The sequence below is a fragment of the Geotrypetes seraphini genome, chromosome 3 (assembly GCF_902459505.1).
Source record: "Geotrypetes seraphini chromosome 3, aGeoSer1.1, whole genome shotgun sequence".
In the NCBI taxonomy this organism is placed as follows: domain Eukaryota; kingdom Metazoa; phylum Chordata; class Amphibia; order Gymnophiona; family Dermophiidae; genus Geotrypetes; species Geotrypetes seraphini.
The window spans coordinates 223,326,987-223,352,971 of record NC_047086.1 but is presented as its reverse complement, the minus strand read 5'-3'; the positions used below and the strand labels follow the sequence as shown (position 1 = coordinate 223,352,971).

General features: G+C 44.9%; 1 protein-coding gene and 1 pseudogene across 1 annotated transcript in view; one reads left to right on the top strand and one right to left on the bottom strand.

Annotated features, from left to right (window-relative positions):
- The first annotated feature begins 2,986 nt into the window (after positions 1-2,986).
- Positions 2,987-25,985, top strand: part of NR4A1 (nuclear receptor subfamily 4 group A member 1) — a 76,494-nt gene continuing 53,495 nt past the window's right edge. Inside the window, exon 1 of the mRNA XM_033936211.1 lies at positions 2,987-3,207. The gene's annotated coding sequence lies outside the window, so the exon portion shown is untranslated. The remainder of the gene's footprint in view (positions 3,208-25,985) is intronic.
- Positions 14,579-14,996, bottom strand: LOC117356664 (annotated as a pseudogene).

The following is a 25,985-nucleotide window of genomic DNA, read 5'->3' as shown; positions in this document are numbered from 1 at the left end:
CATCAATTCCACAGTTTCTTTTGTGTTTGCGCTGCTGTTTTCCTTGTGGAATCTCTTTGGTAGAACCCTTTTTTTGTTTTCTGTTCAGGTAATTAACTTATAAACCCCCTCTTTTACTAAGGCTGACGTGTCCATTATATTATATGGACGAACCCTGCTTTCAAAGTCTTCCATCCCCGTGGGAGTCCCGTTGGCTAGAGGGGGGTCCCCGTGGGTTAGGGGGGATTCCCACGATCCTCGTTCCCATGCAGACCTCTAGTCACAGGCCCATAGCTAGGGTCAATGGGAGGTACAACTAGCCCAGAATTTTGCAATGAAGAATGCTGTGCATAGCCCAGTGTTCTTCAACCTTTTGACACCTATGGACCGGCGGAAATAAAATAATTATTTTGTGGACCGGCAGTTGAAGAACACTGGGTTATGTTGTGGCTAGACCCTGCCCATCTCCACCCCAGACCCCGTCCCCATAATAGTACTAATTGGAATACCATTTTTTTCCATATACCTATATACACACACACAATATAATCGTATTAACAACACATAATGGTTAATCACAAAATTAAACTACACTGTATGCTTCTCAATATTCATTCCTACCAGAGCACAAATAACCCCATACAAATACGGGACCAAAAACTAAAAGTACTAATATATACAAACAAACCCTAAGATGCAAGACTCTGCATGCAGTACAACCCCAGAGGAAAAGAAACAAATGCATTTCTTCCTGAACAGACAGCAGATGTAAATCAATCACTAAATTCAAAACTAAAATCATTCCCCTTACCTTTGTTGTCTCTGTCCCTCCATGCTGTGCATTAACTTCTGGCCATTTTATGCTGCCCCCGGTGTTGTCTTCGGGCCAGCTCCCTCTTCCTCAGTACTGCAGTGCACAAAGACACGGGCAGTGGCTCCTGCACCTCATTCGGAAGCCTTCTCTCACGTGACGTCAGAGAGAAGGCTTCCGCATGAGGTGCAGAAAGCGCTTGGGAGCTGCTGCTCATGTCTTTGTGCAATGCAGCACTGAGGAAGAGGGAGTTGACCCAAAGACAACGCCGCATCACTGTCTCGGGCCCGATGCATGTACTAGCAGGAAATTTCTGCGGACCAGTGGTTGAAGAACACAGGTCTAGAGTGAGTCTGATTAGCTATCACTCTTTGCAATTGGTCCTGCTGTTTCTTGTGTTTATTGAATGTAAGATACAAACAAAGACTGTTGATTATGTGTGTATGAAAAGTGCAACAAAAAGATTGTGGAATAGAAGATTGGATGTATCAGTTTGAAGTTTAATAAGCGTCCAAATAACTTAAAAACAATCCACTAATAATGTATAAAATGTGTTTTAGGTCACTTGTGGATTATTTTTAAATTATTTGGACGCTTATTAAACTTCAACTTGGTATCCCATCTTCTGTTCCACAATCTTTTTTGTTGTTTTGCTGCTTCATTTCCTTTGTGGAATTTCTTAGGGCTATTGGGAGTTTGATATGAAAAGTGCCGCATACAGCTGGTGATACTAAGCAAATTATTGACCCTGCCTGTTTCTCAAGCCCATTGCATGGGCCCAGCATCTGATTACACAAACCCTGAGCTCCTGGTTTGGCTTAGATTTTATCACTAGGGGTTCCTAGGCTGCTTTAACCCTTTCAGGACCATAAGGATCGTAGGCCAATTTTTGTGGTTTTGACGACATTTTTATGGTAAAAAGGGCTTGCAGATGCCAAAAAATTGATTTTTTTGTGAAATATCATTATTTTTTTTTTAAAAAAATCAAACTTCTGGCTTATGGACAGTGTGGCAAGTGAATCTTCTCGTCAATCTGGCAACGACGCTAATGAATGAATGTCGGAACCAGTTTGTTTACATAAAGGCAGTATCATATGGAATCCGTACATATCAAATTTAGAACTGTAGACTATCCCAATCAAAATTGATAGGATTTTAAAGTTATGGGACAAATATGTCCCTTGGTCCTGAAAGGGTTAACCAGTTCAAATCCATCAAGCTACAGGCCCAATGAAGCTGGGAGGTAGGGGGAGTGCAGCCTATTGGCCCCTCAGGCTTGCCATAGCACGCAGTCCCAGAGAAACAAACTACAGTACATACAGTTTCACTTCCAGCCTGTTCATCTAATCTGCCTGCTGGAGGACTGGATGCAGTAGTGCTCTGTTTCTGAGTTGGGAGCTCTGGAGATTGTATCCCCGACCACAGACACGGATTTATAAGGAAATCTAAGCCAATGCACCGGATTTGCCCTGGTTCTGGGGCAAAAGCAGATTAACCAGTCCCGATTGTCCCCCCCCCCCTCCCACCGGCAGCCTTGCACTAGTTTAAGATGCGACAGAAGAGAACACTTCTGCCAGCCGCCAGGCCTGTCCCCGGGTCCGATCTCCCCCCGCAGACACAAAGGGGAGCGGGATCAGGCTGGCGGCTTTACCGGTTAAGAACTGAAGGGCCCGGGGGTTGTAAGTCGATAGGAAAGCGATGCCGATCAGCGACGGCGGCTGTTGGGCAAAAGATAAACGTGAAAGCGGGTGCGTGATTATTTTTAGATTAGGGAGCAAGAGATTTTTTTTTTTCTTTATAAGGCAGAGGCTGTGTTTCATCTCTTAACGTTTGCAAAATCCCCCCCCCCCCCTCCCCAGTCTGAGCCGGCGTCGAAGCTGAGAGTGGAAGTCGCAATCCCTTAAACAGGCCCGAAACCTCGAAGGTGGCATTTACATTACTACAGATAGGGCAAATGTTTGAACCGCTTTGAGAGTGTGTGTGGTTGTATAACTACAAAATTGCAGTATAAAAGTCCCCAGCCCTTCCCTTTTACTTCTGGCCCCTATGGAAAGAAGGGGAGGGAGGGGGGGGGCGGCGGCCGGGGCACCAGCCCTCCCTCGTGCAATCCCGCGGAGGCTGGGCGGGGCCTCGCGCGCGGCTCTATTTTGGGATCGACGCTGGCCGCAGCTAATTTTAGCCCCATTGATGCACGTTCTGGGATTCCACTGACGTCAATGGAGCCCGGCGCTGACGTCACGCCGCCTCTCCTCGGGGCTGGCAAGAGGGAGCCACGCGAGGTGGAACACAAGAGAGGACGCGTCAGGTTTCCCCGCTCGGCTACGGCGCCGCTCTCGACCGCCGCAGGGGCTATGGGAGGGTGGCCGCGGCTCCCCAGCCCCCGCCTGCGACGCGATCGCAGCCCCGGACCTGCCAGGGTAAGTGCCGCCGGTGTCTCCGCCTTGCTGCTGGCCGGATCGGGCTTTGCCACTGAGCGCTCGGCGCTGCTTTCCTTGAGAAGCGTTTATTGTTGACTGTGGTCCTATCTGGGGGGGGGGGGGGGGGAGGGAGGAGGTTCGGGTCTCCACTTTGACACGGCTATTCTGAACTATGGGCTAAGTCAATGGCCTCAAACTCAAACCCTATGCAGGGCCACATTTTGGATTTGTAGGTACTTGGAGGGCCTCAAAAAAAAAAAAAAAAAGTTAATGTCTTATTAAAGAAATGACAATTTTGCATGAGGTAAAACTCTTTATAGTTTATAAATCGCTCGTTTTGGCAGTCTTAATAATGCTAAAGAGACATATGATCAAGAAACTGTTTTATTTTACTTTAGTGATTATGATAAACATACCGGGGGTCTCAAAATAGTACCTGGGGTGCCGCATGTGGCCCCCGAGCTGCCAGTTTGAGACCACTGGGTTAAGTAAAGCGTAGCGATGCCAGCACTGGTAAAATAGTAGATGTTTTTCCATTCAGAGCAAATGTATTGGCGATTGCTGGTTATCCATACAGAAAGTAAGAGTTGACCTTTTTTAACCTGCAAAAATAATAGGCATGGTTGTTTGTTTTTGATCGGGATATAGGAACATGTCTTTAATGAAACTGACTTGGCTAAGGTAAAACAAACACTAATAGTATTTCGTTCATATAACCAGTATTGTCTCTGGTCATTTTTTTTTGTGTGTGTGCAATACAGTTACTATGTACATATAATAACACAAATTGTATCTATATATTGATTGCACAAGTTTGCATATATGTTGTATGTGCCTATTTTTAATGTATATGGTTCTTGCATTGTGCAGGTGCTGTTTTACTACGTCTATATATGTATTGTCTGTATATGTGCACAGTGCATGCAGGGCAGGATTAATTCATTGAGGGCCCCTAGGCACACAAGTACACTGGGCCCCCTGCCCCACCCCACCCCCACCATACGCCCAGGCGGAAACAGGAAGCTGCATCAGAAGGAAGCTTTGGGCAAGCAGCACTGCTTGCACAATTACAGTTCCCATTGCCTTTCTTACCCATGTTGCTGATCAGGGTGGGGCCTATGTTGCCGATTATGTGTGTGTGGGGGGGCTGCATTGCCGATCGAAGCTGGAGGGGCCGCACTGCCGATCGAAGCTGGAGGGGCCCATCGCTGTTTGGAAAAACCAATGTTGATGCCCTCCTTCATCGGGCCCCCCCTGAACATTTTGGGCCCTAGGCATGTGCCTACTTGGCCTATTGGCTAATCCTGCCCTGAGTGCATGCCATGGTCTACACTGGACATTGTCCATTCAAGCTTCATGCTGTACAGTACTTCCCTGATATTTGCGGGAGTTCCGTTCCAGGAACCTCCGCGAATGTTGAAAAACTGCAAATACGATTTTTAGCAGGGGAGACAGGAGAGGGCAGCCGGAGAGGCAGGAGAGGGCAGCTGGAGCACCGGCGAGTGAAGGAAATCACTCGCGGTATGCTCTGACCACCTCTTCCTGCACTAAAGTCTGGCCTCGCCAATCAGGAGCTGCGTGTCAAAGCAGGAAGAGGCGGTCAAGCATACCGCGAGTGATTTCCTTCACTCGCCGGCGCTCCGGCTGCCCTCTCTTGCTGCCCTCTTCTGCCTGGTCATTTGCGATCAGAAAATATTGCGAATCGCCAACCGCGAATGACTAGGCGAGCACTGTACTATATTCCCAGTCCATCTTGACCTTAAAATACATCAGTTGTAACCATTTTACTATTTATACAATTACAGTTATTGAAAACAGTTTTAACCTTTTCCTAATTGGAACTTTTAAAAAGTCAGCATTTAAGGGCCACTGAAACTGTGTTTAAACTTTAAAGTGTTATCTTTTTGGATACAACTTTGTATTTTGGACTCCAGATAAACTATGTTGTTAGCACTGTGTTTTTGAAATTGTATCAATTACAGAATATTTATTCCTTGGTATGTGTGGTGGTTTTTTTGTGTGGGTTTTTTTTTGTTTTTTTTAAACCCAGTGTTGATCTAATCTCTTATTGTGTCACTTTTGGACTAATGTCGTTTATGGAATAATCATTTTTATTGAAGAGGAACAATACAATGAGCAAGAGACTCAATTTACAATGAGAGAACTCCCCCCACCTCCCTTCCCACCCACCTACAGGTCAGTGCCCCATTACAATTAGGTTGTTAATTAGCCTTTTTATGTATTTTCTCCCACCTGTGGTGCTAATGTTACATAAGTCTCTTCAACTTCATTCTCTCCCCTTGCATCACAACAGCCTTCCCCTGCAGCGGGGGAGATGCCCACTCTGTCCCATTGCCAAACAAAACCACTGCCCGGCCATGTGTGCCCCCCCCCCCTCTGCAGCGAGAGAGATGCCCACTCTCTCCTGCTGCCAAATGAAACCACTGCCTCCCTGCAGCAGGAGAGATGTCCTCTCTCTCCTGCTGCTATACAGCACCTCCCCCTGCCTCCGATGCTACCCCCCCCTTAACTTCATGTACATGTCCGACCTGAGGGACGTGGATTCTCTCCACCCAGCTGGCCCGTGTCTTCCAAAATGGACGTTTCCCTCCCCGGTGCATCCTGAGGCTCTAATTGGCCCAAGTTGTTTAAGGCCCCTCCTATGGTTGTTTAGGCCCTTTCCCAGTGCATCCCAGGATGCTTCGGAGAGGGGAAGGCCCATTTTGGAAGATGCTGGCCAGCTAAGTGGAGGGAATCTGCGTACTTCGGGTCGAACATCTACATAGAGGTGAGGTGGGGGGGGGGGGGTGTTGTGTAGCTTGTATAGCAGTGGGCATCTCTCTGCTGCCAGGGGGTTGTTTGTGGTGGGAGAGAATTGGCATCTCTCCCGCTGCAAGGGGACGGTCGCCACTGCTGCAGGGGTGGGTTGTATGTGGCGGGAGAGTTTGGGCATTTCTCCCGCTGCAGGAGGGGTTGTTGTTTGGCAGCGGGAGAGAATCGGCATCTCTCCTGCTGCTAGGGGGAGCTGTTGGTTGACAGCGGGAGAGATTAAACATCTCTCCTGCTGTTTTTGTTTTTTTCTTTTCATGTTTTTTTCTGCGCATGTGCCCATCGCTATCACCAGTGATGGGCACATGCAAATTTAAATCTTCACTGCTGTCTGCTGACCTCATTTGCATGTGCGATTTTTTTTTTTTATGACTCACTTTTTAAAATTCGCTATCAAACTAGCTGCTTGCTAGGCTGTCGCTTTTTAATGCAGTTTTTTGAGAATCCTGGTCTCTGTGGTAGTGGTTCCTGAAAACCTCACTAGCTGGGTGTGTTCTGAGGATTGAGTTGAGAACCCTTGCTCTTAGAAAACTGATACCATCTGTATACAGTGCAGGGCTGTGGAGTCGGTAGATAAATGTTCCGACTCCGACTCCTCAGTTTTTTATATTTCAGACTCCGACTCCGATTCCAGTATCTGAAATTTCCTCCGACTCCGACTCCACAGCACTGGTTAATTTTCAGATCGTTAAAATGAGCATTTTCGACACCACCTTCTTTTTGCTTTTAATCAAGGTTCTAAGGTCGCAGAAGCTGCTCGCAACATTTGTGCTGTGTATATAGTGGGTGCTATAGCTGAAAGAATCGCTCGTGATTGGTATGCCAAGTTCAAAAATGGAGTCGGTAGATAAATGTTCCGACTCCGACTCCTCAGTTTTTTGTACTTCTGACTCCGACTCCGACTCCAGGTACCCGAAATTTCCTCCGACTCCGACTCCACAGCCCTGATACAGTGTCAACATATTTTAAAACTAATTTGAATTGTAAAAACTAATCTTAATGTGGTGAATGATTGCAGTGCAGACTTAATAATATCTGGATTACTGTCTGATTTTTACAGTTGAAATTATTAGTAAGTTTATTTGCTTTTATACCCAATCTTGCTTCCATTTTTGTTCAGCCTGTTCCTTTTATCTGGTAAGGTGCCACTGGAGTGGGTACCACCTGAGGCTTATGGTTTTTGGTGCTAAGCTATCATAAATTGTCCTCATTGGACAAAGCGAAGGCACTTGGGATGCTCAACCTCCATTTCCTCCCTGACCTCACAAAACCTGTCTCATGCCCTTTCCTGGCAATATATGGTAGCAGCTTTCCTTTTCTTGGGCCAATAATGGGGAATCATTCTGCCACTCTTCCTTCTGTCCTTCAGTGGCAGAGGCTAATCATGTTGCCATCAGTAAGATTTATGGTGCCAGATCCCAGCCCTGGCTGAGTTTGTGCTGGAAGAAGAGCTGGATGAAATTGCTGGGTCAAAAAGCAGAAACCTGCATAATAAGATTTTGGATACTAAATTATTCATATAGACTGTTTATCTGGTTTTCCATTTACCTTTTTGTCACAGTCTTCTGAATTGGATTAGCTTTGCCCCTATGTTTTCAGTACCATTTCTGTAAGAAATAGTTATTACTGCCAATCCAGAGTGCAACTTCATTGGGTCTCTTTACACTAAGAAGAAAACCCCCAAAATATCCACAGAGAAGAAAATCCAGAAGAAACCAAAAGAAACTCTGTGGAATGATGATGTTCCTAAATGGACTTTATTTGAAAATGTCAAAGTTCCAAAGGTAAACTAATATCATCCATATAAAATAAAATCATCCACATAAAAGTAAAGTAATCCACATAAAAACCTTAAAGGACCTAGTCCGCTAGGGATGCAGGACCCAACACGCCTATCCATTGCAAATGCAAGCAGTGTCTCACTTCTGGCTCACCACATATTAACTTTCCCACGTATTCACCATTATAGGACCCCCAGGGACCCCTGAAGAAGACTTTTTGTCAAAACGCAGACCATGTTGGGTCCTGCATCCCTAGCGGACTAGGTCCTTTAAGGTTTTTATGTGGATTACTTTACTTTTATGTGGATGATATTAGTGTACCTTTGGAACTTTGACATTTTCAAATAAAGTCCATCTAGGAACATCGTCATTCCACAGTTTCTTTAGGTTTCCTCTTTACACTATGGTCTGGATTCTGTAAACAGTGCTGTCTGCGCCGTCAATCATGTGGTCGATCATGATGGCGCCGTTTAGAGAATCGCGCCTCCAGCAAAGGTAGGCACCGGAAATGTAGGCCAGGGTTTTCGAGGCCTACTTTTCTGGTGCTTACCTTTGACGTAAATCATGCCTCCGGAGACGCCTACTGGCACCTAACAACACTTCTAGCATTAGCCACACCTACAATGGCGTTAAGCGCCGGTAGGTGCCTCTGGAAGCGCAATTCTGGCACCGTTTTTTTAGGTGCCTTGTAATTGCTGTTAAGTCGGCTTTTAAACGTTGTTTCCCTCTTAAACTTAGACGCCTAAGTTAAGGTGCCATTTATAGAATATGGGCCTAAATGCCTGCTGCTTATACGTTTTAAACTTTTTGATACATATTTAAATTCTCATATATTATAAATACTATTAGTGCAGTCTAAGTTAATTTTGTCTTGCATTGTATTTTCTCATTAAATGATCTAAGCTGAGTCCTTTTCTCTAAGATATACCATATATACTTGCATATAAACCAAGATTTTTGGATCCAAAAACTACCCAAAAATAGGGGTCTCTGTTTATATTTGGGTCTGCACCCACCTGCCCTCTTCCCGGACCTGATGAAGGCCTCCCCTGGGCCTGCCGTAAGCACTGGTGGTCCACACATTCCACCTCCTTCCTGCCTCCCAGACTCCCTACCCTGTGCAGAGCCACTATTTTAGATTCAAACGGTTTTATTGATGCAAACATCATCAAATACAACAAATATAACATCAAGGCACTGATTACAAGAATAATGCATCAAATATAATAAAATAATATACATAATAAAATAAACATATTCCATTTTCTTAAATGGCTGCCGCGAGTTTTTGTAGCAACCTCTCAAGACAACAGAAACTCACAAGGTTGACATGAGAACTTGCAGCAGCCATTTCAGAAAGCGTCTCTGCATGGGACAGCAGCGTAGGAAGATCACTCCTGCCCTGGTTCACCGCTGGACCACCAGGGCTTTGAAGGTAGATTTTGGGGGGGGGGGGAGGCGGGAGAGAGGTGGGATGTGTCGGAGTTGGCCGGGACAGGAGGTAGGAGGGATCCCTCCTGTCCCAACCCACTGCCAGACCACCAGGGCTAACGGCAGGTTCGGGGGAGGCCTGCAAGGCATCAGGAGAGAGAGGGAGGGAGGCTGGGTGCACAGCCTGGCAGGGGAGTTAGATAGGGAGGGAGTTGGGCTGTGTGTTGAGCCCTGCAGGGAGGGAGGGGAGCTGGATGCAGAACCTGGCAGGGCACTTGAATATAAACCCCAGTTTATATTCAAGTCAACCTTTTTTTGGGGGAAAAAGGTTACCTTGGTTTATATTCGGATTGGTTTATATTCAAATATATACTGTGCATTTGGGTACGTAAGGGTCACTTTAAGGGCTTTAGGTCAGACTCAATTATTAGACCTTTTCTGAGTTACCTCTGTCCTCTCTGTAAGCTTTTGTGAATACAGCACCCAAAACGAAATGGGATACTCCAAATGAAGCCTCACTAGTGATCTCTTTCAGCAGCATTATCGCCTTCATTTTTAAGCACATTTTGCTATATGATACATAGAAACATAGAGTATGACGGCAGAAGAGGGCCGGCGGCCCAACAAGTCTGCCCACTCGAGACCCATCCCTCCCTGGATTACCCATCTTTTATGCATAACGCTGTAGCACCCCCACCTATTTGTCCCATCGATTTTTGAAGTCGAGTACACTACTAGCCTCGACCACCTGGTGTGGAAGTTTATTCCATTTATCAATCACCCGCTCGGTGAAGAAGTACTTCCTGGTGTCACCATGAAATCTTCCCCCCTTAAGTTTTAGCGGATGCCCCCTTGTTGCAGTAGGACCCGTAAGAAAAAATATATCTTCTTCCACTTCAATGCGACCCGTGATGTATTTGAATGTCTCTATCATGTCCCCCCTTTCTCTGCGCTCCTCGAGAGAATATAAGCACAATCTGGTCAGATGTTCTTCATATGGGATGTCCTTAAGACCTGAGACCATCCTAGTGGCCATTCTCTGGATCGATTCCATTCTCTTCACATCCTTTTGATAATGTGGCCTCCAAAACTGGACACAGTACTCCAGGTGAGGTCTCACCATGGATCTGTACAGCGGTAGTATGACTTCAGGCTTACAGCTGATAAAGCTCCTTCTGATGCAACCCAGCATTTGTCTTGCCTTTGCTGAAGCTTTCTCTACCTGGTTGGCAGCTTTCATATCTTCCCGGATGAGAACTCCCAAGTCCCTTTCTGCAGTGGTTCTTGCCAAGATTTCACTGTTCAAGGTGTATGTTCTGCATGGGTTTCCGCTCCCAAGGTGCATTACTTTACATTTCTTGGCATTAAAGTTTAGTTGCCAAGTACTTGACCATTGTTCCAACATAAGCAGGTCCTGTTCCATAGTGCTGGGCTGGTCTCATTATCAGGTTCTGTTGCTATGCCCACAATGTTACATAGTTTAGCATCATCAGCAAATAATGTAATTTTGCCACGAAGTCCCTGAGTTAGATCCCGAACAAAGATATTGAATAGCATCGGGCCTAAGACCGAACCCTGTGGGACACCACTGGTCACTTTTGACATTTTAGAGGGAATACTGTTCACCATTACTCTTTGGAGTCTGCCGCTGATAGTACACTTGCCCCCCCCAAAAAAAATTTATGCATATGGAAAAAGACAAAGAGGTGCCAAAAATAGAAGTGAGGGGGCTACTGAAGAAACCAAGCCCTGCTACCTGAAAATAAACAGGAAACAAATAAAGCTGGTGCCATAGGACCCCCCCCCCTCCCATTTCCATGGTGCAAAAAGGGAGGATGGGTCCCATGGTGACACCATTACCAATATGTGGCCAGGGATCCAATCCCCAAAGGTATAAATATAAACCCCATACTACTCTCTTGCATACCAGTGATCATGACACACACCCAGTAGTCTCCTAGCTACCCACCCAAATAGCTGCTCCTATCCTATTAAGATAGACCCTATTATGTCTCACCCCCACCAAGATCCTCAAGATGCTCCTGAGTCTGTAAATGGCAGTAGGCAGATATACATTATTCAACTTGTTTTCTACTAGTTAGATCTCTGCCTTTCCATTCTAACATTCTTCTGGCTTGATGAAGCAAAGAAGAATTCTTATTCACCTAACCTGGGACTGAGTGATTGTCTAAGCTTGCCTACTGTTTGCGCAGCTGATGTTTGAAGCAACCTAAACTTCTTATAAAGGAGACTGTGCATAATTTAATATTAGCGAATAGGGAGGAACTAGAAACGTGTCCCTGTGGCAAATGCCCAACAGGTTGTTCTTCTAAGCGAATATGTTTTTAGCTTATCTGCTATTTGTATTTCAATGCACAACCAAATTAATCGGGAGAATATTGTCTCCAGGAGCATGGGAGCTGAATCAAAACGTGATCCTCTAGTTATGCACAAAACAGGACCTCTCAAGAGAATGGAGTAGCCTCCAGGGAGAATGCAAAATAGCCACCTTTTTTTTTTAATAGCTTTAACTCAGCTGTGAGATCAGGAATTGCTAATCTGTTTTTTTCTCTTTGGAACATGATTCCAAGTGTACTGCACAGGATTTGGAATCACAAAACAGAAGAAATCTTATAGCTTCATTCTGGCTATTGAAGGCCTTTGTTTTAGCAGGTAGAACTGGTTCCTGGGAGATATTGTCCTTAAATGTGGCTCATCCATCTCTAATTTCCCATTCACATCTAGCTTTCTAGCAACTTGGAAACTTGAAGTTGCTAATAAAGAAGGGATATTGTCTTCAATTAATGAATTAACTCCTTTTAAAAAAACAAAGCTTCCTTGAATATTCAGTTTGGATTAAGTTTTTCTTTGTGGGGGGATAAGAACATATTCTGAGAGCCTCTAGTAAGACAATAGAATTTAGTTTTCAAAGTCTCTCAATATGAACCAGTAGCATGCGTTGACATTTTATAGCAGGGGATTCAGTAGATGAGCTAAAACCAGGGGTGACTACCCTCAGCGCACGCCAAGTCAGGTTTTCAGGATTTCCACAATGACTATGCATGAGATCTATTTGCATACAATGGAGGCAGTGCATGGAAATAATCTCTTGCATTTTCATTGGAAAAGTCCTGAAAATCTGACTAGATTGAGGCTGTTGAGGGTTGAGGTTGGACACTCCTCTGTTTAGCATTTACTGTAGCTGAAAAAATGCAAGGGAAATATAAACTACACTTACAGAATCCACTTTAATTTCAGTAACAGTTCACACAAGTTATTAAAATTTTCACCATTCAACCACAAATAAAAAAAACTATATGCAGCAAATTCCCCAGATTTCTCATCGATGAAGGAAAGCAAATTCACATTTTTAACATCAAGATTTTTTTCCCACCCTCTGTGGAGTCTGTAGCAACAGAGCATAGTTAGGATGTTTCTTCTTACAGGTTTTTAAAGAAAAAATATATTCAAATTCTTGTAGCATTTCAATAATAGTGACACAAAAATCCCTTCACTGCCAGATAGTTTGAAAAGTAATACTAAATCCTGTAAAGAAGCTTCTCAGACCCTATGTAGCAAACCTTAACACCACAAATACCAACCAATATACTTGTACCTTTAAAAAGGCAGCACTGCCTTGATAGAATGCCAAGTCGCTCCTTATTGGAAAAGCCAAATAAGTTGGACTCGTACATCTCCACACAAACTACATGCTAACAGAACCTCTCGCCTCTTTCTCACGCAAAACACAGACCAACCCTCACCAATTACAGAGTGAAGCACCAAAAATTAAAAATTGTCCCCAAACTTGGAATTCCCCCTGCTCTTCCCTATGCCCACACCCCACCTCCATCCTTTCCTACATCCCTCACCTGTAGCTCAGCATCAAGCCTGCCCTTCCTTACATATTCCCCCTGTAACCTGGCACTATCCCTGCCCTTTCTTATACTTCCCTCCTAGACTGCATCTCCCCTGCCCTTCCTTAAGCCTTCACCCAAACCCAATATACAACTACTTTTATTCTTACCTGAGCACTGTAGAGATGTTTGCTGCAGCAGCCCACTGAAAGAAAAAAAAGCCCCCGATGAGGTCCTGGTTCATAGTGTGGAGCTGGGGAGGAGTGGGAGGCCTGAGATGAATCCTTTCAATGCGTGTGGGCCTCAGGGGAGCAGGCTTCAATTTCCTTGCTGCTACAGCAACTGTTGAGTTTTCTGCTCTGGGGCTGGATGAGAGGCCCTGGATATCCTCAGCATATATAGGGAGAAGCTAGCTTATTGATGCAGCACCGGGGCTTTGGAATTTCCACTCCCCGACTTTGCTGCACAGCTTTTCCGAGTGGTGGTGCAGTAGGGAAGAAGAGACCTGAGCGGAACTAAACTGGGGTGCGCACCATGGGGAAAGGTGTTTGGCAAATTCATGCCTTGCGGCTGCCTGGAAATTAGTTTGCTGCTCCGCTACTGCTATTGTGGCTTTAATCCAATCTCTGAGTCACAGTAGCAGTAGCGGAACAGTCAACTGATTTGCAGGCAGTTGTGGGATATAGCAGAAGAGATCCCTGAGCAGTACCGTACAAGGCAAATAGGAGGACTTCTGCTTGCTATGCTGGAGCACTGAAGCTGGTAAGGAAGAGGATATAAAAAAAGAAGCCACAAATGCAGTAAAAAAAAAAAAGAGTCCAGCTGTTGCAGAAGGCTGACCCATTGAACAGACAAAAAGCCCAGAACGAAAGCCTGCAGAGCAGTGCCATTAAAGGGATTCAGAAAATTTAGAAACTCTCCTGAGGACATGCCACTTTTTTCTTTGTGCAGTCTGATTGGCTGAGCAGGCAGCAGGAAAGGCTGCTATTCAACCAATCAATTTGGAGTACTGCTATTGGGGCCCTTTGGGGGCTGGGTGATTTCTGTGTTTACTTTTTGCTGATGCAGTTTGGTTGAGCAGGCAACCTGCTCAACCTATCAAACTACCTGGGGATTCACTAAAGGCCTTGATCGCATGCCACTGGAACTCAAAACAGGACCAAATAAAAAAGCAAATAGTCACAAAAATAGCAATAAAAATAAAAAAGTGTAATGGCTGGACCAAAAGGCACCAACTTTTTGCCCGATGTTTGTACTTGTTGTAGTTTGTTGCTTAATAAAAAACAGATTTCACCTAAAAATGCCAGTGACTAATATCAACTAACTAATGTACCTGGAACAGCCATGACTTAATAGATACCTTTAAAAAGCAACAGGTTTAGTCATGACACAAATACTACTACTTATCATTTTGTGTTTTTTGTTGTTGTTGTTGTTGAAAGGAAGCATTTTATTAGAATAAGAATTAGTTTATTATCTTGGTCTGTCCTTCTTTCCTTTGTATAATGCTAAAAGAGAAACAGCCACTTTCACAACTTTGAACCGGACACTAGGAATGTTACCATCAGCATGACCGGCACGGCCAAAACCAGCAACCAGAACTTCATCATTTTCCTCAATGAAGTTCAATCAACCATCATTGGTAACAAAAGCTGTAATTTTCTTGCCGTTCTTGATCAGCTGCATTCTGACACACTTCCTGATAGCAGAGTTGGACTGTTTAGCCTCTACACCAACTTTTTCCAGGACATGCATGTGAAGCATGTCCAAAAGGATTGGCCTTCAGGGCAGTACCCAAGTGAGCCTTCTTGTACTGCTTGTCATGCCATTTCTGCTCACGCTGATGGTTAAGGAGTTTTCTAGCTGTACGAAGACTACGGCAGTTGCCCATCCTGCCGTCTCAGCGCGTCCAGCCGCTTATCATCTCTAAAGAGCTGTTAGATGTACACAGCGCTGTATATTAAACATGTAAGAGACAATCCCTGCTCAATAGAGCTTACAATTCAATTAAAACAGACAAACAGGGCAAATGGGGATTTCTTACAGAGGGAATGATAAAACAGACATGGTATCGCAGATATTCTTGGAGAGCTGATTCCACCAATTGGGAAAAAGAACCCCAATTTCTAATATTTGATAGTGCCACTCTGTTACACATATATTTCAGCACGTGGTCATCTGTTGAGCTCCAAACACAAATAGGTTTGTAATATACTAGGCAGTTGTGCAAATAGGACACAATAGGACTTTCAGGAAGGGTCTGGAACTGGTTTCAAGGTTTTTTGAAGAAAAGATCTTATCAAGTGATTTGCGACGGTAACTATTCTCATTCATGGAGCAACCCATCTGATGTGCCCCCAAGATTCTCTGCTATCGCCTACCTTATTCAACATCTACATTTCCCCTTTAGGACATTTATTACAGAGTTTAAATTTTATATATACGCAGATGACATTTCTATTTTAATCCCTCTAAATAATTTTACCACTGAAATTTTAAAACCAGATATCTTCTATTATGACTAAGATAGAACAGTGGACAATTAATTTCAAACTGAAACTCAATACGGAAAAGACCAAACTTTTCTTGGCTAGTCCCAACGACAAAATAACAAACTCATTGCTTCATCTTAATGGTCGTGACTACCCAATTATTAAATCTATCAAAATTCTGGGAGTCACACCAGATCGACATTTAACACTAGAAATGAACACACAAACATAGTGGTACAAAAATGCTTTTTTACATTGTGGAAATTAAGAACCATAAAAAATATTTTGATCCTTTATCATTCAGACTATTGGTGCAGGCATTAGTGTTATCTATTTTAGACTATTGTAACATCATCTATTTAGGAGCACCCAAAAAAATTCTAAGGATAATTCAGAGTACAGCTGTTCGATTGATTTTTGGTTTAAAAAAGAACGACCATATTAGTCCATATTATCGTTTACTTCATTGGCTGCCTTTGGAGGCAAGAGTATTATTCAAATTTTCCTGTATCTGCTTTAAGCTGATATCGGGATTGTCTCCAGCTTACCTTTTTCCTCATTTTGTGTTGCATAGACCATCAAAAGAAACTAGAAACTTCTACTTATTTGCTTATCCAAAAATTAATGGGTGTAGATATAAGACCTTCTTAGATAGGATCCTAGCATTTCAAGCTGGTAGGCAACAATCTTAGTTAGGTAAATGTATTCAGCAAGCTATGTTATCCTATTGCTGTTTTCGGAAATTAATTAAGACCACTTTGTTCGATAAGTTTATTACTTAATAGGAGTTTTATTATTGAAATTCAATTTTACAGATATTTGTATCTTTTACTGTATTGTTGCATTTCGCTGATTGTCCAGCTCTTTTTAGTGTAAACCGCCTAGAACTTTTGGTTATGGCGGTATAAAAGAATAATGTTATTAGTAGTAGTAGTAGTAGTAGTAGTATTCCGCGAGGCCTTAAATCCAGGCCTTGAGGGTTTTCAGGTTATCTTTAATGAATATGCATGAGACAGATTTGCAAATATAGTGCCTCTTTTTGCATCTCTTTAAGAACTGGAATTGAGTACCACTGCTTTAAACAGTAACAGCAACATTTTAAATATACAGTGGTATTCTAGCAGAAAACCAATTTAAGCATTTTCCATTATCCAATGAGCACATTTATTAAAAATCTACAATATAATTTCATTTCAACAAACCTGAAATGTGGTCAATATAATCCCAATATCCTTTCTTTAGCTGAACTCTGATGTACCTCCTCAAGGGGTTCCAGCAAAATGCATACCTATGCTATTTAAACACATTTCCTAAAAACAAATGCCAACTATTAACATTGAATCATAAAAGAAAACAGATTTTCTTTTATCAAACTCATAAACCTTTTAAACATCAATTAATAGATGCTGAAAGCTGAATTATGAAGGGACAGTATCTTTATATACTGTGGCCCCTAGACTAATGGGTGTCTGTTTAATATTACCCCTTCCTGGACCCAGTGTTGGCCTCTTCCCAGGCCTACTTAAGCCCTGGTGATCCAGTGGTGAGCCAAGACAGGAGTGATCCTTCCCTCCCTCAAGATGAGGTGTTGGGTCTTGTCCCGGCTGGCTGTGCAACTACTGCGTGCAATCCCTCCCCTTCCAGAACCAGTGTAGGCCTCCCCTGGGGCCCACCTTAAACTCTGGTGGTCCAGTGGGGTGAATCAGGGCAGAAACAGTGCAATCTCCCTGGTAAAAATGGCTATTGCAAGTTCCCGCATGAGGAAAAACTAAAGAGATTAGGGTTGTTCAAGTTAGAAAAGAGATGATTAAGGGGAGATATGATTAATATATATATATATTGTGACAAACACATGTCCGTTTCGGGTTTTGGCCAAAACAAACCTGAATCCGTACCAGGTTTTGCCTCAGTGATCAGGAGTATTCACAGTGCACCTAGATGCAAGATGGCTGATCAGGTGACCTGCCAATGGATTGATGAAGCTGACTTCTGCTCTGATTCTGACATGGAGGTAGAAGAGACAGGGCAGGATAGGATTAAGAGAAAAAGCTCCACTCCATGCAGACCTGCCACTGTCAGAAAGCTTATTCAGTTTGAACAGCCTGTTAAAATTAGGACTTTGGAGAAACCTGCCTGTAATAGCAGGAAGCAAGCAGGCGTGTGGAGAACCCTTCCCCCACCTGCTCAGAGGGGGAGTGGGATATGGGATATAGGATATAACGAGGCTTCTGAGAACAGGAAGGGGGCACACAGGAGAGAAGCAGACGGGAGAATGGGAAGCTGAGAGGAGGCAGTCTCTCTCAGACTGTCCGATGCTTGAGACAGGCGAGTTACCTCTTGTCTGGGATACTGGAGCACAACCAGAAGGAGAAGCCATGGAGATGCAGGAAAGCTGTTTAGGAGCTGACACTCTGCCAATACCCATGGAGACACAGTAAGCCTGAGATTGGGATTTAAGCTTGTCTCTTACCTGTTTGAAGCCAGTGCAGAAGCTCTCCTGGAAAGCCACATTTTGAGGCTTTCTGTAAAGCAGGAATGTATGTGTTTTCTGACAAACCATTTTGAATGTATTTCCTGTATGGCGATTCAGCTAGGAAATCTCGTTGGTCCTGCACAGCTGTGCCTGATTGCTACAGCCACGTTTAGAGGGAAACGTTTGCCTGATTTTGAACTCTGAATAATGCTGTGATTCTTATGTGTTCTGGACTGTTTGATAAAAGCATTACTTACCTGATTATTACTGCTCTGGTGAAGAGGACTGTATTTCTTGACTAATTAAAGTCCAGAAGCAGGGGACTGTACACAAGGCAGTGCTGACCCAGATTCAACTGCCTGACTATATTATTTGAACCTTTTTGATTTCATGCAATATCAGTTCATCTTGAACTACAAGGCTGTTGCCTGTAGTTTGATTTATTCAACCAGTGGTTGAAATAAAGTTTATTTTTGTTTTGCCATTTCTGACTAAGATTCCTTTTGACCTTGCATGCTTACAAGTTTTAGAATGTGCCTGTTTTAAAGACCTGAAGGATCCCTTAGTGGAAAGGGACACGCCGGATTTAAGCTTTGGTCACGTTCCCAGGTGCTCGCTGCGCCTTACAGGAGCCCGGGTTGTGACAATATATATATATATATATTTTTTTTTTTTTACCCTATCAAAAATTACTCATCAAATATTACAAAGACTAGGAGACACTTGATGAAGTTACAGGAAAATACTTTTAAAACCATTAGGAAGAAATATATTTTTTCACTCAGAGAATAATTAAACACTGGAGCGCTAAAGGATGTGGTAACAGCAGAGAGCACAGATGGGTTTAAAAAAGGTTTGGGCAAGTTCCTGAAGGAAAAATCCATAGTGTGCTATTGAGACAGACATGAGGTAAGCCATTGCTTGCCCTGGGATTGATAGCATGGAATGTTGCTACTACAGTGGTACCTCGGTTTGCAAGTAACCCAGTTTGCGAGTGTTTTGCAAGACGAGCAAAACACTCAGCAAACTTTTGACTCTCAAACCGAGCACTGCCCCGATCAACGAGCACTTACAGGGGATTCCTCTTCCGTCTTCCGGCCAGTCTTCACCATTGGGTGCCTTCCGCAGGTTGGAGGACCTCTGTCTGGGCCTGTGCGGCCGGGTGCTGTCCCTCCTGTGCGTTGCGTGTGATGCGCACAGCGTCAATCATTGGCATTGTGCATGGCGTGTGGGTGGGCAGCGCTCGGCTGCGTGGCTCGGGCGGGGGCTCTTCAGCATGCGAGGGGCATCCGACGTGGAGGGCTGGCCAGCGGAAAGAGGAGGCATCTCTCTGAAGGCACTTCGAGGTTCTCTGGCGGCTGGCATCTCTCCCAAAGCGGCACTGTTGGGTTCTTCGTCCGATGACGGATGGAGGAGGCAGACGGAGGAGACGGCACTGCAGCACCCGGCCCCGACAGGTATAGACCCCGGATTCTAGAACGAATCATCTGAGTTTCCATTATCCCCAATGGGGAACTTTGTTTTGATAAACGAGCATTTTGGATTACGAACATGCTCCTGGAACGCATTATGCTCGTAATCCAAGGTACCACTGTATTTGGGTTTCTGCCAGGTTACCCCCGTTTGAACCACTCAACAGGGCCCCTCTTAAGTATCTCACCTGGAAAGTGCTTTTCCTGGTAGCCCTTACGTCCGCTCGCAGAGTCAGCGAACTCCAGGCATTGATGGCGGATCCACCATTCACAGTATTCCATCATGACAAGGTGGTCCTCCGCACTCACCCGAAATTCCTGCCTAAGGTGGTCTCAGAATTTCATCTCAACCAATCCATTGTACTTCCAGTATTCTTCCCTAAGCCCCATTCTCACCACGGAGAATCGGCCCTTCACACTCTAGACTGTAAACGTGCGTTGGCTTTCTACCTGGATCGCACCAAGCCACACAGAACCACTCCTCAACTTTTTGTCTCCTTCGACCCTAATAAGTTGGGAAGACCCGTATCAAAGTGCACCATCTCTAATTGGATGGCGGCTTGTATCTCTTTCTGCTATGCCCAGGCTGGATTATCACTTCCTTGTAAGGTCACAGCCCATAAGGTCAGAGCAATGGCAGCCTCAGTAGCATTCCTCAGATCAACACCAATCGAGGAAATTTGTAAGGCTGCCACCTGGTCCTCGGTTCACACATTCACCTCACATTATTGTCTGGATACTCTCTCCAGACGGGATGGACAGTTTGGCCAAACAGTATTGAAAAATTTATTCTCTTAAGTCGCCAACTCCCCCTCCATCCCACTGAGGTTAGCTTGGAGGTCACCCACTAGTGAGAATACCTGCCTGCTTGTCCTGGGATAAAGCAATGTTACTTACCGTAACAGTTGTTATCCAGGGACAGCAGGCAGCTATTCTCACGTCCCACCCACCTCCCCTGGGTTGGCTTCTCAGGCTAGCTACCTGAACTGAGGAGACACGCCCGGACCTCCGGGCGGGAAGGCACCGGCGCATGCGCAGTGCGGGCATCTAGAAACTTTAAGTTTCTACAAGCAACACGTGCTTGTGAGACGTCCGTACCGGGGCTCTGTCTGATGACATCACCCACTAGTGAGAATAGCTGCCTGCTGTCCCTGGATAACAACTGTTACGGTAAGTAACATTGCTTTTGGGTTTCTGCCAGGTGCCTGGGACCTGGATTGGCCACTGTGGAAACAGGATACTGGGCTAGATGGACCATTAGTCTGAGCCAGTATGGCTATTCCTCTATTCTTATTCTGCATTAGTTGCATGGGGCAGAAATTTCATCCATACTCACCTGTACCTGCTAAGATCCATTGAACTGCCCCCCCCATCCTGCCCCACAATTTAATCTTCTCTATCCCCACCAGAGTATTACTCGCTTGCAGCCCTCTGTTTCCTCTTGATCCCAAAATCTTTCTCTGGGATTTTTGGGCAGTATTCAGCCAAAGCCTGTACCAAGCTTCAAGTCTGGTATTATGGCTGCCTCACTCTAGCATTGCCAAATGTTTGAGTACGTACATGTAGCAACTTCCATCCCTGCAGGAATTTCATAAATACACGGTCATATCCCATAGGATTCCTGCAGGATTCCCGTGATCCCCATTGTCACGCAACTCTCTGTTCTGTATTCCTAGTCCATATTTTAATGTCTCCCACATTCTGATCTGATCTGTCTTCCATAACGTGTAACTCAGGATCTCCAGTGCCTTTCCAAAAAATCAGACACGAGGTACCTAGGGCCTCCCATATTATCTGTTTCTCATAAGATGAGCCCTAGTAGTATTCACAGATCCAACCTACCTGAAGCAGAAATTGAACACCAATAGTCTTGAAAGTGCGACTTTGCATCATGTATAAATATGCCTCTGTATTAAAGGAAATACATATATGTTCATTTCATAGCAAACTGTTCAAACACAAACAATTGTATTTGTTTAACAGGCCTCCCCCATTCTGTGTGGCTGCCAAACTCTTGAACTGAATGACGTTTATCCCAGTTACTTGCTATACAAGTTTCTCTTCATTCTAGCAAAATAGCCCAATGTAGCAAACCATTGCACGCATGAAGGCGTGGAACCCGAGGCACTGCACTTCGGGAATGTTATCTCTCAGGCTCCCCCTCTGTCATTGTGTCAACGAGTGGCCTAGAGTTGTCAGCGTAGGTTATTTTTAAAACATGAAAGATTTCTCTTGTAGCAACAATGAGGCCTCAGCCCTTGAAGTTTCTTTGAATGTGAGCTCATTAAGAGTTATTACCTAGGGTTGCAGACAGAAACCTGTCAAGAGACATACATTTGATTGGCTAAGAAAATTTTTGCTGATGTAATCCACAGATGGTACAGAATTGAGAAACCAGGTGCCCTATCACCTCCTAATTAATTTTGCTATTTTTTTTTTTTTTTTTTTTATAAGACCAATGAAACTCTCCAGGGCTTATGTGGAACTTATTTACTTCCAACTTTGCTCTGTGATGATTGAAGCCAGCCCTAGACATGGACATTTCAAAAGGCCCACTCACTTTGTCCAGCCTTGAATGGAAAATAATTTGTGTTGGCCTGCTCAAGCAAGTGCCTCCATGATCAAGATTTTCAGGCCTGACTGTGCTGAGCTCTATGCTTGAAGAAACCAAACTAAAAGATGGCACTTTAATAGAACATAGTACTCCTGGTAGAAATCTGCTTAAAAAAAAATCAAAATTCTGCAAGTTTATTTGTCAAAATGTAAACTATTTTTGCTTCAAGACATTCAAAATAAAATGGGTTTTTTTTTTCTACTTTTGTTACCTGGGGGGGAGGATGGTGTTCCATCATGTTGCTTCCAGTTTCTCTTTTCTGCTTTCCTGTCTATTGTCTGCTAATTCTTATTCAAGCAGTTGCTATCCATTTGTCTTTTCTCCTCTCTCCTGTCTATTCCCCCACTACACCTGCCTCTGACATTGATCATTTCTTTTTAGCTCTTTTTTGCCAATTACCCTTCTCCTCTTTTTCACTTTTCAGCTACCTATCAAATTTCTATCATCTCTCCCATGCCCCATCTTATTCTTTTCTCAAACCTCCATTCCCTTTCAACTTCAACATACTCCCCATGTCCATATTTCTACCCTCTGTAATAACTGTCCTTTCTTCTGTTTCCTTGTTGCTCCTTCCTCCCCCTCATGGGTCTACTATTCACATGGTCTTTCTTCCTTCACTCTTATAGTCCCTCGTCTGTTCCCTCTTCTTTCCTGGAGGGCTTCCTCATAGCATGATATCTGCCCGTCCCTTCTCTCTTCCCTGATGCACTCTCCCCCATGGTCCAGCATTTTTCCTGCTTTCTTCCCTCACTCTCATTGCCAGGCATCTATTCATCACTCCCTTCTGCTCCTGGATCCAACATCTCCCTCCATTTCATGTGTATCTCTCCCTCCCTCTCATCCACCCCCCCCCCCCAATGTCCAACATCTCTCTTTCCCTCCCTTTTGTCCTCCCCATGCAACATTCTCTCCTTCCCTTCTACTACCATATCCAACATTTCTTTTCCATTGTCCACCATCTCTCTCTCTCTCTCCCTCCCTCCCTCTCCATTATCTTGTGCAACATTTCTCCCTCTCTCTTGTCCATGCATGTCTTCCTCCCCTCCACCAAAGGCAGGATTTTTCCCTCTTCACCCCTTTCCAACTCTTTGTTACATCTGACTCTTCCTCTCCTCTACCCCATATCCAACAATTCTTCCTTTCTCTTCTTACCCCATGTGCAGCATCTTTCCTCCCTTCCCATCCCCCTCTGCACCAGCTTTCCTTCATCCCATTCCCTTCTCAGGACTCTCTCTCTTCAATGCCTCGCAGCATCAGTTCCCATGCACTACCTGCCACTATCGTGGAAGTCTCTGCAGCAGAGGATAGGCTTTCAGTTTAACAGCAGGCTGCATGTGGGAATCGCAGCCGATGGCGTCGCTTGAACGGGTATCTAGGAGGTAAGAAATTCTGCTCAGAAAAGGGAAATTCTGCATGACTGCAATTCTGTGCAAATTCTGCGTTGCGCAATCACACAGAATTTCGCAAGGAGTAACATAGGCTGGCCTGGGAGCCTCAACTCCCTGGGAGAAGTGAGATGGAGCTCTGCTTTGCCCCTCCTCTTATGGTACTAGCAGGAAGAATCTGGGAGGCAAAGCTTGATCACTAAGCAGTAATGGTATAGCTTGAATGAGCACTGTTCAGCTCCTGTCCTGGCATTGCAAGTCCGGCATAGGAGGAAACAGTGCTATTACAAGGTTAAGCAAGCAGGGTGATTGCCTGAGAAACCATGCTGTCCTTTTGCGTTCGTTTGTAAGCACAAAAGCCCATAAAAGGAAGCATGATACTGGTTGGGCTGCCATTTTGTCTGATATATCTGAAAGGAGGTGGGGGTGTTTTCTGGTGTGACAATGGTAGCATCATAGCTATTGCATAGAGATAGGAAATAGCACTATACTAGTCCACTGTGGACTCCTTTGCCTTTTTTCAATATATATTTTCTCTTATATTGTTTTCTTGTTCAGGTGCATGTTTGTTTGTATGTTTGCTTTTTAACGAATTGATGATGATAGAAATAAAGTCTTAAATATATTTATATCTATATAATAAAACCGTAGGCGGCGCATACGCAGTCTTATCAGCGTGCTTCCATGATCCGTATGTCCGTGGCCGCCAAGACTGCAGCATGCCCCGCGCTTACTACGGCCCCACGCGCAGCTCAGTTCGGCACGGCGGTTTCCCCAGATAGGGGAAGCCGAAAAACTCAATCCCGCCTCATGGTCCTGCCGCCGCTCACGAATTCCTCCCCCCCCCCCCAATCCTCCTGCAACAGCCGCTACCGCTCCTGTTCAAAGCGGCTTGCTGAGGTTCGCGGCCGCTGTAACGAACCTCGCAGGCCGCTCTCCACATGGTAGCACGTTCCCTCTGACGCAATCGCGTCAGAGGGAACATGCTACCGAGTTGGAGAGCGGCCTGCGAGGTTCGTTACAGCGGCCGCGAACCTCAGCAGGCCGTTTTGAACAGGAGCGGTTGCGGGAGGAGGAGGGGGGGGAGTTTTAACAGGAGGAGTCGCCGAAAAAAAACCTTCAGCCGCAGCAGGCCAGCACACGGGAAGGGAAGGGGGAGGGGCCGAACGGAGCAGGGCAGCTCAAGGTAAGAAGGGAATGGGGGGGTGGGGGAAAATGTTTCTACTACTCAGCAGGGACCTGGAGGGGAAGGGAAAACCGCTGCTGCTTCTGCAAAGGAAAGTGGTGGTAGGGGAGAGAAGGGAATGGGGGGTGGGTGGGGGAAAATGCTGCTACTACTTCACAGGGATCTGGAGGGGAAGGGAAATATCACAGCTGCTTCTGCAAAATAAAGTGGGGGGGGGGAGAGAAGGGAATGGGGGGGGGGGGAAAATGCTGCTACTGCTTCAGCAAGGACCTGGAGGGAAAGAGAAATACCGCTGCTGCTTCTGCAAAGGAAAGTGGGGGGGGAGAGAAGGTAATGGGGGGGTGGGTGGGGGAAAATGCTGCTACTACTTCACAGGGATCTGGAGGGGAAGGGAAATAGCACTGCTGCTTCTGCAAAGGAAAGTGGGGGGGGGGGAGAGAAGGGAATGGGGGGTGGGTGGGGGGGAAATGCTGCTACTACTTCTCAGAGATCTGGAGGGGAAGGGAAATATCACAGCTGGTTCTGCAAAATAAAGTGGGGGGGAGAGAAGGGAATGGGGGGTGGGGGAAAATGCTGCTACTGCTTCAGCAAGGACCTGGAGGGAAAGAGAAATACCGCTGCTGCTTCTGCAAAGGAAAGTGGGGGGGGAGAGAAGGGAATGGGGGGTGGGTGGGGGGAAATGCTGCTACTACTTCACAGGGATCTGGAGGGGAAGGGAAATAGCACTGCTGCTTCTGCAAAGGAAAGTGGGGGGGGGGGGGGAGACACAGAAAGAAATACAGACAGACAAAGGAGGCTAGGGAGAGAGACAGACAGAAATAAAGACAGACAGGGGACCAGAGAGACACAGAAATAAAGACAGACAGGCAAAGGGTGCCAGGGAGAGAGAGAAAAAAATTGCAGGAGGGAGAAAGACAGAAAGAAAGAAAGACAGACAGCCATATATTCTAGCACCCGTTAATGTAACGGGCTTAAACACTAGTTATATATATTATGAATTGATGATATTGGTTTATTTTGCTGTTTACTTTTATCACAGCTCTATAAATATATAAAATTTAAATATATTTATAATTATTGTGAAGTGTTCAGACCAATACCCATAAATTCAGTGATCTCACCGAACTGGGGTATACATGGGACCATCATATCACTTCTCTTGTCCCTTTGCCAGCCTCCTTCATTTATACAATACAATGAATCTTATTATGTATACTTGTAAGTGATAGATTTCACTTATCTTGAAGAAAACTTCAAT